General features: G+C 40.4%; 1 long non-coding RNA gene across 1 annotated transcript in view; it reads left to right on the forward strand.

Annotated features, from left to right (window-relative positions):
* LOC116784764 overlaps positions 1-2,393 on the forward strand; it is a 44,519-nt gene extending 42,126 nt beyond the window's left edge. The window contains exon 3 of the long non-coding RNA XR_004356236.1: positions 2,270-2,393. This is a non-coding gene — a long non-coding RNA (uncharacterized LOC116784764). The remainder of the gene's footprint in view (positions 1-2,269) is intronic.
* The last annotated feature ends 10,229 nt before the right edge of the window (positions 2,394-12,622 follow it).

The raw sequence follows: 12,622 nt of genomic DNA on the forward strand, positions 1-12,622 counted from the left end.
CTAATATTAAATTCACTTAAGTAAATGTGACTTGGTAACATCTTTTTTTGAAATATCAGCTGATGATGATTTGAAGATGACTCAAAAGGGCAAATCTAGATTTATTGCATGTGTTTGTATAGTTCTTATAAGCAATATAGGCTTTGTGGTGGACCAAAGAGGTTTTTGATAACTGCCCTGAGAAGATTTGAATTTATACATCCTGCAGTCAGATGTGAATTTATCTACTCCGCCTATTTGTTCTTATTTAGAAATTTACATGTAATGGTGCATCTTCTTTCCTCTCTTAAGTCTCTCCTCTTTTAATTTAAAACTGTTTCCCCTTGTCGTATCACTGTCTGCCCATGTAAAATATCAGTTTTCCTCTTTTTTTCCTTTAAGTACTAGAAGGCCGAAATGAGGGCTCCCTGGAGCCTTCTCTTCTCCAGGATGATGAGTTCTCTCAGCCTGTCTTCCTAGAGAAGGTGCTCCATCCCTCTGGTCATCTTTGTTGCCCTTCCCCGTACACACTCTAACAGATCCTCATTTTTCTTGTGCCAAGGACCCCAGAGCTGGACACAGTACTCCATGTGGGGTCTCCCAAGGGCAGAGTAGGAGAATCACCTCCCTTGACCTGCTGGCCACACCTCTTTTGATGCAGGCCAGGATGCAGTTGGCCATCTGGGCTGTTAACCCACACTGTTGGCTCATGTCCAGCTTTTCATCCACCGGAACACCTAAGTACTTCTCTTCAGGACTGCTCTCAATGAGTTCTTCTCCCAGTCTGTAATTAAGCCTGGGGCTACCCCAATCCAGGTGCAGCACCTTGCATTTGGAATTGTTGAACTTCATGAGGTTCTCACAGGCCCAATTCTCAGGTTTTGTGCTCCTATTCCAGACTTTGGGAGTTGCAGGGGAATAAGGAAAGGTAAACTGAATCTTTAAAATAAACACACATAACAGATCATGGCTCTGCAATGAAAACATCAACCATAAGAACAAATTTTCAAAGGGAGTAGCAGACATATTTCTTTTTAATGTTTCTATCATACATCATTTTCATGGGTCAATCAAGAAAAATGTGAACAAAGAAATCTCTTTCCCTCTTTGGAGTCAAAATAATAAGAGACAGAAAATGAGAAAAGAAAGGATTAGAGGTTTCTTCAAAGTAAATGGTACCTGATAAGATTGAAAAATAAAGTCATGCAATATAATAAATTTTAAATAAATGTTCTCTTAAGAATGAACATAATATTCAAGAACCATATTTTCATTCTTCTCCACTACTAATGACAACAAAAGGTTTGGAGGATAGACTGATGATTCAAGACAAAAAGTAATATAAAGCTTAAAAGGTAAAGATATAAAATGTTCTTTTTATTTTTTTATATATATCTGCTGTATGGAGTCAGCTTTTTCAGAAAGAAACTCATATAAATAACCCAGAAAACGTTATTGTTGTTAAAGCAAGTTTTGTTCTAGTGTTTAAAAAAATTAGTGGAGAATTCCAATAAATCCTCTAAATTATGTCAGTTTTGTTTTACTGTTTCATCTTTTTTCTTAGCTAAAATTATTCATGGACAAATACTGGCTTTGCTAGTTTATTCTTTTTGTAAATCTTGAAAGAACGTGCTTCAATTGCCTGTAAACCCCTTCCTTTTGGTTAAAGATTGATAAATATATTTTCTAAACCGCAGACAACTAAAAAAAAATTAAATCAGAGGATTAATGCCTTACTCTTGATCCACAACGTACCCGAGGAAGAAAATTGCCTCAACTGAATGTCAATGACAAAACTCCATTAACCTCAATGGCCTCAGATTTCAGTCCTTGTTCCTTGCCTTTTTGCTGATATGAAAATTCAAATATCTCTATCTTCTGATACCAGGTCAAGCTCAGAAAATCTTGACTTTGTCAACATCAAATAAGAAATGGGAACAATCATTTTTGCTAACTAAGCAAGCATTTAGAAGTGGAATCAATGTTTTCAGACATTTTTCATAGCACTTGCCTTTCATTCTTAGCTAAAAGCGTTTTTTTTTTCTTTCACTCTCAATATTTTTGTCTCCTGTGCACCAAGGCTGCAAATCCATACTGAGCCTTAGCTCTCAAGGTTATTTTCTTAGATCTGGTCAAGCTCAGTAGTGACTGAACACCATCACCATTTGACAGCTGCTTAGAGTCTGTGTGAAACACCTGATTGGTTCAGTACAGTCCTGGGTATATGCTGTATACATTACAAACACTGTGACCAGAAATGACATTAATTAACAGCTCTGTGAGTTTCCAGGTGGCCAAGGACTGAGTAAGCTGCAGATGACAGAATTACTCTGGCACCTCTAGAGTAGCCCCTTTGGCCAGAAATGTGGTCCATTGGTGAATCTGGTGTGAAAGAAACCTTGCAGCAAACTAACACAAATTGATGAAGGAGATTATTGTCCAAAGATGCCAGCCCAGCACCTTACACCTCCACTAGAAATGCAGCAAGTTGCACAAAAAGAAACAGAGGTAAATAATTTCTCCTTATTTTTCCAGCAGTTTGGCAAGGCATTATTTTTGTTTACAATGTAGCCAGTGGGTGTGATCTCTGAACTCTCAGCCCCGGGAGTAAAGTGCAAAACTCATTTTAGAAAGTAGCATGTTAAACTAAGAAATTTGATTTTTAAATCTTTCTCCTGAGCTCTGGAACAGCTTTCCTGGAGCCAGCTCAGACTCAGTGTAATAGACGGCTGCACAGCGGCCTGGCAAAAAATTGCAAGCCCTCCCATTTTCATGTGGGCAAATCAGGAAAGGCACTCCAGACCGACCTGACAACACTTCTATAAATATGTAACTGACTTTTCTCAGTTTTCTTTGTTGTCTCAAACAACTGCTGAATGATTTTTCAAGTAAATTTCACACTAATCTTCAGACAACGCATTCAACTCATTTGACTATTTATTCATCCCTTTCTAACAGACGTGTCAGAGATGAACAACTCAATACTAACTGATGCCGAATTTTGCCCCAAAAGGCGCAGAGAAACTGCTCAGAGACAAAGTTTTAGTCTTTAAGCAGCAAGGTATTTATTCAAGGTAATGTTGGAGAGCAGCCAGCTCGCACTGGACAAACTGCTCTGCCTTTTCAGTGAAAAGACAGGATTATATACAATTTCTACAAGTGATTACAATATTTTCACATGCATATTCATATAATTGCAACATCTAGTTATAATATTCATAATAGGTGGAGTCTGGGGCAGAGTTGTCTTTTTGGGGTGATGTTTGGTGGTCATTCCTGTTTGTTCAGCCTCACGAGGTCGCATTTTACTCTTCTTCCTCGGCTGAACTTTTCAACTTTCTTGCTTTTTGCTGACTTTATGGTGAATTTTGCAAGACTTTTGGACTCCAGCCCCTATTTTGCCCCTTATCTTTATTTATGTAATCCTTAAGCTCTGGTTTTTATCTCTAGCTAAGCAGTACATGCTAGCTAAGCATTGCATTCTTCTGAGCAGGAGATTCCTCGGCTCAGTATTCAGAGTTACCTCTTCAGGCCCTAGCTCCGTTTCAAACAGCAAAACAAATACACAGAATAAAAGTCTGAAGGTAAGGAAAAATAAAAGAAGCAATTTATTGTCTTTCCTTGATCCCACTGCAAATCCAGAGGAAAGTGGACAGTCCTATCTTCAGATGATCATTGAAAGAGGGATTCTCATGGCAGAGCGAGTTCTTAATTTCTGAAGTTTGCCATTCACCTGCCTGGGCACACCACTGAAGACTCACTACCTGTTAATTTCATCAGCATTCACTTCTGTGATTCATCTAAATTTCATAATGTAATAAACCCTCCCTACACACATTAGCACTGCTAGATTAGAATGTTTTACATATACATTTGTTATCTTGGGGACAGAATTAGTATTTTCTAGTCAATGTAATTTACATGAATGCAAGATAACTTTCAGTGGGAAATGCTCACACTGAATGTATCGGAAGGTAATAATAGCTATAAACTTTACTTATTTGTTATCTCCTGGAGATAGATTACACTTTCTATTCATAAGAATAATCCACAGTACTGGGATTGTGCTTCAAAATAGTACATTTGATAAATGTTACCCAGGTGTCAATTTTCTTTGTCACTGTAAGCAGGCAGTTCTGCACTGATGCCATAACACTGCAATCTATCAAATCTCTGCTCTGTATGCTTCATCCCTACACAGAGGTGACTGCTGGGTATCCTTCATTTACCAACTCCAAGGAACAGGAGACCCTTCCTTAGCCTAAAAAAATCTGCTGCAGTTGGGATTAAAGTTTGCCTGCCCAGTGTACACAATGATCATCACAGCTTGCATCATGTTGTTTATATTATATTTTAAAAACAAAAAACCCACACAAACAAACAAACAAACAAATCATCAAACCACAAAAAAAAATATAACTCTGTACCAAACAAACAAGAAAACTTTCATAGAAAGAAAAAACCTGAATAAAACTCAGGACTCTTTTTCCTTCATTGAATTTCCACCACTTCTTTCCTTCTGTCTGTGCTGTTCCTGAACTCCTCTACTGGTTGCCTGTTTGGATCTTCTCCCACACTTATCTTGGAGCTGCAACTGCTACCAGTTTTGTTACTAAGGAGGCCAATGTTTTCCAGTCACTTGGATGCCATGCCTCCTCATCATGACCTGAGGTCCTCTATGCCATGCCAGGATATGAAGTGCTTCCTACATCTTATACTTAAACAGAATATTGTCAGCTCCATTGATTTACATCTTATCATAGTCATTTTGAACCAAGCCCCACTGGACACTCCTAAGACATGCAAATGGTTCTGTCAGTCCCATAGGGCTCAAATATTACAGCCAGATAATCATCATGGGCAAGTCAACGGGTGTTGGTCTGAATCCCAAGGGATCCCCACTGATGAGCAAGGATCAAAGGGAGCTCCCTGGGCCACCTGGGCAGAACCAGGACCCTCAGAGTTCCACTAAGTGACAGCAAAGTGTTTCAACTAGGGACACAAATCCTGTGCAACTACAGCCATTGTCTTTTACCTCTGGCTGTGGAACATGGGACAGGGAGAGGAAAGGATCACACACTACTTTTAAGAGGCCTGTAAAATCCAATTAAGGAAGACTAAGCCCATAACTTACCTGTGGGAACTTCCTTAAAGTGCTCACAAACTTACAAAAGAACCAGTACTGCTGGATTGTCTCTCTCTGGGATAAAAGTTCATCATTTTATTTATTTGTAATGGTCATTGTGTTACAATGCCTCTGTGAACAAAGGTAAAGGGGTCAAGGTGTACCTCTCCTGTGGGTGATGGCTCCTGTGATTAGAGCCCCTGAGTATGTGGCTACTGCTCTCTTTGCTTTGAAGGCCTTGATGCTATTTTTTCTTCCTATCTTTTAGCTATTTTATTACTATCTTCCAAAGGAGGAAAAAACCACAAATTATCCAGGCATTTAGACATCTTTAGATGTTACAGTTCAATAGCAGTTTACTGCCATTTTGGTAAATTGTGCACAGCAGCAAGCCACAATTAAATGAAATCTTCATTCTTAATGTCTATATGTCTCTAAGATAAGAGTGCAGTTTTACTCTCCTTAGAATACTCTATATCTTTATTAAATGCACATGTCATTACAACATAAAATGACTGGCTCCTCAAGCAGCCTCTGAAAGATGGCTACATTTATTTTGCTCTCTGCCTCAGACGACAACCAGAAATGCCTAGAGCAAGATTCTGTTCCTGGTAAATATTGGGCAAACTGTGAGCTTTCTCCCTTTACAGATCTATCCCATGAACAGGCACTTGGCTTGCAGATGGGGGATGGGGAGGGTGGGGAAGTAATAATGAATACACAAGTGAAAACAAAAAACCCAATCAATAAAACCTCACCAGTACTCTCCTCACCCCACTGCCTGAAAAATCCACTTGCTTCAGGCTGTGTCCATAAATGCAGTGAAATACACCATGCTTAAGTGTCCAGCATATTTCTAGTCCATCAGAGTCAGCAGCCATTTCAAAGAGATAGAGACACTTGATGGGAAAGAGCTGATCCTCCATATCATGGTAGAACGACCATTTTGATCATGTTGGAGAAGCTGGGAGAAAAGACCATACAAGTGGTGCTTGTCAGTTTGCCAGCCCTGTCTTGTGTGAACAGGGAGAAAAAATCTACCCCAGCCTCTGTTCCCAGATTCTGTCTTTTGTGTGTGCCTGTCTGGGCAGTAGTTCAAGCATCAGCACATCCTGGCGGACCTCCAGCTGAAGCTGGATGCTCCACTTTCCTTCCTGCATCCGTCCAGGAGTCTGCCTTTAGCACTCAGGTGTGAAGAAGGGCCCAGCTGAGTGCAGAGCAGCTGAATGCAAACCAGCAATGCCTTTTTACCATATGTATCCACCACTGGGGCATGCAGGGGAGGATACGATGAGAAGCATGGGCCTGAGATCTGCCTCTCCAATGCAATTCTTACTTCACAGCAGCTCGAGAGTTGTCACTTCTTTTCCCTTGATGCCTTCCTGAAAGACTTCATGAGCTATTTGTGCCTAGGAAAGGGCAAAATGCAAATAGGCTCCATATGTATTTCCACCTTTTTTTGGGGGGGGACCAATACTCCCATACTGCTTAAAAAAAAAAACCAAACCAAAAACCCTCCAACAAAACAACCAAAAAAGCGTGTGCGTGCACACACACAAAGTAAATCCAAGAAGAATTTCATTGGTTCCATAGGAAAATAACAGAGTAGATAGCCAGTCTTACCAGACTCTGAGTACTCTCTGCAAAGTGCAGAGCACCACCAGCTGCAGAGGGTAGCCCCACAGTAAGAAGTGGTGACTGGTGTATTTAAGACCTCCAAAGGAAAAGTCCATCCCGAACAGGCAGCACTGTGGCTAGCTCAGCGCTTTGGAGGAGCTCAAGAGTTAGGACTGAGCAAGACAACACACCACCAGTGTTTTAACACTGACAGTTTGGTATAATCTAATTAAAACTGTGATGAGCAACTGCTGGGCTGTGGGGTGTTTAGCAAAGTAAAGAGCTCCTGACAAAAAGGCATAATTTTCACACAAACCAGAAAAATGAACGGTTGTCTTCCAGACAGCTCTAGCTGACTATAGGGAACACCAAAGTGAGCAGCCTATTTATTATATTACATCTGACATTATGAAAGCCTGTGTAATGTAATTATCCATAAAAGTCCCAACAGTCTACCAATTGTTCCTCACAGGTATACTTGTTTTTAAGACAGCTTTTCTAGACATCCATTACTTGCAGCCTCCTGCTTGCCTTTATCTGTTCTCTAAACATTATTTTGCCATGAATAACTGAATGAAAAAATTTTGAAACCACACATAATGTCTTAGTTTAAAAATGTATTTTTATAATTATTATGTTTTTTTAATTTAATTCTCTGTTTATGCATTTGATGTATACATAGCCTATCATCCTCATCATTATGCTGGAATGGAAAAATTCATTTGTTGGCTGTGGGCCTTACTCTGGACCCAGGGAGACACTGAGTGCCTGGGCTTTATTCCACTGACCTCTGTAACTTTACTGACGAGTATAAGGAGCTGTGCTTTTGCAAGGAAAGAGGAATCTTGCCCCACAAGATTTGGCAACACACCCTTTTAGGGTTCAAACTCTCTGATTTATAGAACAGGATCATAGCTCTTAGAAAATTAATTACAGCAACAGACTGGGACAGTAAAGACTCAAAATGGCCCCCATTTAAAGAGGCTTTGGATGGTGAGAATGTTTTGAAATTTATGAGTAACACATTGTTGGTTTATGCTATTTCAAACTGGCTTTTTGCTCCTTTTTATGAAATGCAGATTTTAATAAAGACCAGGAAAAGTGGAAATAAATAAGAAAGATCTTTAACAAAAAATACTGAATGGTGTATGCCCTCTCACCTGTATATGTATCAAGTGCATTGCTGTGGATTTCCTATGGAAACTATTTCTGAGGTGCTGGCAAATTTTCCATGTTTCCTCGAGTCTATTATTAATATCCAGCCATGGAAATATATCATAAACTCACGGAAGAAGGGACGGTTGACTGCTTTTGTGGGCAGCTGGAATTATCCTCTAGGCTTTAGGATTTTAAAAGGTTGCCGCAGTAATGAGGAAAAGGTCCTACATACACACATGCAGTAAAATTGGCTATGTACCTGATGAAGCACATTTGCTTGGTTTGGGTTTCTTCAGAAACATAAGATATAACTAGACTATGGAATATTTAGTTGTTTGAATTATATTACATACTATAACTTAGAGTCTACCTACACCATAATGCTGATGGTAACTGAAATGAATTTCTACAGACTAATTTCCAGGATCTGCAGTCAAACAGTCTCCTGTTTGAGAAATTAATAGTGAAATGTTGGTTTGGAATTCCAACCTCTTTATGATTGAGAAATGTCTTCCTTGAAATCATCATTCTGCCATGCTGCTGAAGCTCAGGTGGCTTTATCCTGTGACAATTTACACCATCTGAAACCTGTCAGCCATGTTAATTGACCTACACTGGACCATGGATTGGTCCTGTTGAAAGGAGGAAGGGTGCAGATGAGGGAGAGCTTTTGGGTTGCATTCATAAATAGATTGGGATAAGACTTAGGACCCAAGTTGTGTGTGGCTCAGTGTAAATGCGAAATTCTTCAAACCTCAGTTCAGCTAACTATATGTGCTCTGAGAGGTTTCTCCAATCTTTACAACAAAGTCACTCTAACCTCCAATATACAGTTTACGAGCAAGTTTGCCTTAATTTTGACAGTTTGTGCAATTTCACATACAGGCAGGAGAGCGCTTCCCTCTATCAGTCCCGTATGCATGGTCCAAAGTCAGGAAACACCCAAGAATGAAAGTACACCTGGCTCAGGATGTTCTGGTGGTCAGAGCACTTTTGTCAGGAGAAAGGTACCACCATTACCTCCTCTATCTCATTTCTGACTTCTCTCAACAGTCCTACTCCCCCTTCAATATGCTGCCTCTTGTGGATCTAATTCTTGGACAAGAAAATCGTTATGTCTCATAAGAAACCTATATATTTAAATTGGAATTGTGAATCATTTGGGGCTACAAGAAACCTAAAGGTATTCCAAAATTTCATTATATTGCATCAGTAAAGATTCCATACTGTCAACAGTAAAAAATTCTTTCAGATTTTCCTCATTGGAAGTTCCAATCTCCTAACCGTAGAATCACAGAAGTTTGTGCTGAGTGGAAAAAATTTCTAAACAAGGGAGATTTTAACTAAGTATGTTTTCAAAAGGTATTATGAAAAAATTTTAATTAATCTATTTTGAAAGATAAATGTAAGCATGGAAAGTGGGGTATTCACGCATAACATCAGGTAACAATGAGCCTTAGTCTCTCCCTTGTTTGTAGGTGCAACTTTCCCAGCTAGAGTTTTAGTGTCCCTCTAAAACTCCTTACAACATTTTCCATCTAATCATAGAGACAAACTTGGAAACACAAGATCACAAGAAGAAGAAAGGATTCACTTTCCAAGGGAAGACAATAACTCTGGAAAACAAATCAGGCTGTTTGCCTGGCAGTAGAATGGGAAGGAATCACATGCAGCAGCATGAGAGAACACAAACCTAAACATATTTGTTCTTGTGCCTCTGCGACTGGGTTATTGTGGCACTATGAGGTGATACAATCAAGAAAGTTATTCAGTTATTGATGAGCATCCTGGTTTAAAAAAAAAAAAAAAAGAAAATATTACCTTTGTCCTGCTAATGTACAATGCTGATCCATCATTATTTGAACTCCAGTGAATCAAATGCTTCCCAAGTGCAACGTCATTAGGTGGTGAAGTCTCAAATCCATTTGGATTTGATTGCGATCACTGGTACTTAAAGTGGCCCTTATGAGACTCACTGGATATACATTATGTGCTTGTACTCATCCAGCTGCCCCACATCCTAAACTGGATGAACTTTCCAGAGGCATAAGCCTTGGAACATACTGAGTTTAACAGGGAGCAATAGTCATAGAATGATAGAATCATGCTGGTTGGAAGGAACCTTAAAGATCATCTAGTTCCAACTCCCCTGCCACGGGCAGGAACACTTCCACTACACCAGGTTTCTCAATGCCTCATCCAATCTGACCTAGTCAATCTCCTTTGAATTCACTCTTTGCTTTCCAATTATGTTTCTCCTTATTAAAGATATAGAGAGAGGATTTAAATGCTTTTTGCTGCACGTAGTTTCATGCCCTTGTAAACCACACCTGCTATCTGTGCTGTGCCTTCATGCTGTAGGAGGACATTGGATAAGATTACTTTCTCAAAACAGTATTGGCACCAGCAAAGATCCCTTTTTGACTGAAAGAAAGCACACCAAAACAAAAAGATACGGAGAAGGGAAATCTGCCAGCAGCAACTATAGAACCCAAAGCATACTATCTCATAACATATATGTTTCTCTTGGGTTGTTCTGTGCTAATCCTTACAAGTATTCTATAAATGAAATTATAACTAAACATAAGCAAATCTTAAGAATAGCTCAACTGTTTCAGAATTTCATTATATTTTTAATTAGATTTCAGTTTTATCCAAACTCCATGCCAAAAAGCAGCCAATGCAAGGCTTCAGGCAGCCTTGAAGAACACTTACAAACTGAAGAACATGAAGGATACAAGCCAAAAATTGATCTGAAAGGCAATATTTCATTCACCTCCTTTATCCCCAAGCATTTCAGAGGCTATTCTGCCTAGTGCATAGGAAACAATAAACTCACTTAAGAACAGGGCTTAACTCAGCTACTAGGCAACTGCCTTCCCCTAGCCAAATCACTCCATGGTTTTCCTGTCCCATTCTTTTCCAGACTCAGCATTACAGGCTGACAACCTTCTGGGACTGGAACTGCCTATTTTCATGTACCTACCCTCTGCCCATAGGTTCATTCCTAATTGTGTCTCAACCCTTATTTCCTTTAAGACTTCTTGTTTTCTGATGGCAATGGAAGAGACGAGCCAATTTAAGACCAGAGGAAACATGAGATCAAAGAGGCAACCAGCAGAAGCTAACACCATGTGGTGGTTTGAGACCCCCAAAAATCCAATTTCCGAGTCCAAGCCCCCCTCCCACAACTCACCCCAGTGTGAGAGAGGTTTTCCAGACACAACACAAGATTCAATATGGGGGGATAAATATTACAATTATTACACAAATAAATATTACAGATCATTACATACACAATTCTAACTAACTCTCCTATGGTAAAGCAGTATTTACATTGGATCAAATCTCTTTTCCCTCCAATAGAAGTCCAGAAGGGAAGTAGGAAAGATCCTTTCCACGTTTAGGGCAGCAGTCTCTCTCTTCTTCAATGCAGCAGTCGTAGGTGGAGTTGTAGCTGGATCTCTTTCCACACACACACAAGGGCGTCTCCTCTCACCCCTCTCGGCCCTTCGACTCCAAGTGAAGGTCTTGCCCGTGGACTGCCAGCAGGGACAAAAATCACTTCACCACAGGCATATCACAAAGTGCAGGAGCATCCTCGTGAAAGTCCCTTCCTCAGGGGATTTAAGCTCCCCCTGAGTTAGAACGTTTAGGGTAGCTTTCAGTTCAGTCTTTGCCCTAAGCATCCTATCAGAGCTCCTTTGCTCTGTCTCAAAACTGCCAGTGTGGCAGCAGCAGCAGGGGCAAGGCCACTTCCCCCCTATTCCATCCGGCTGTCCCGATCCAACTTCCAGGATGTCTCTGAGCTCTTAGCTCCTCTCGCTCTGCTGCATGCTGCATTTTAGGACTTCCATCAAGTAGGAGTCCACCCCCTCCTCCCAGGAGGGGTCTCAAAGGGATTTTAGGGAGATTTGATTCAGTCTTACCCCAAAACTGTCTTTGTTGAGCTTAGTCCTCTCTCTCTCTCTCTCTCCGTCGGATAGCTCTGTGTCTCTCAGTTTAGCTGCATGCTGTCTTTGCTGCTCATTTCTTATCTTCTTGGCTTTCTGCCACAGTTCTCCATTTGCTGCTGTCTCTGCCACCACTCCTGCTGCCCACTCACAGCGGAGAAAGACTCCCTCAGCCCTTTAGCCACAGAACTTGGTCCAGTTTAACACTGTTTCCGAGTTTCTGCAGCCCCCAGTCAGGGCCTGGGGGGGGGCTAGGCCCCCACTGGGGCTCCTGACCCCTCTCTCTCTCCTCGTGGTTTAAAACACGGCTACTACTACTCCAACTATATCATCATCCTTCTTTTCCAATCTGGTGTGATATGTTTAAATTTTGCAGGGGCACTGATGGGGTCAACATCAAGTGATACCATCCCCTTGGGTGTTACTATTTTTTTAACTCCAGGGGGAAAAGCACTTTTTTCCCCACCACACACCATAAAGCCATACACTTACAGGAAATAATTTTTTCTAGCTTTTTGTAATTTGTGATGTAAAAAACAAGACCATAGGGAACATGATTTCCAGGAGGAGACAGGAAAATAGGAGCAACCATTCTAGGAGACACACTGGTGATGATTAGCAGCTCAGGGTTGCTAATCTGATAGATGACAGAGAGAAAGAAATTAGCAGGTAAGAAGAAATCTATTTGCAGATAATCCAGCTAGTTTGGGAAATTACGAATCTGAATTCTTTTGAAGATCAACTCTTTTGAGCAACCCATATGTTTTATTTCCCAAGGCTTTCTATTTTC

Source organism: Chiroxiphia lanceolata, chromosome 3 (genome assembly GCF_009829145.1).
Source record: "Chiroxiphia lanceolata isolate bChiLan1 chromosome 3, bChiLan1.pri, whole genome shotgun sequence".
In the NCBI taxonomy this organism is placed as follows: domain Eukaryota; kingdom Metazoa; phylum Chordata; class Aves; order Passeriformes; family Pipridae; genus Chiroxiphia; species Chiroxiphia lanceolata.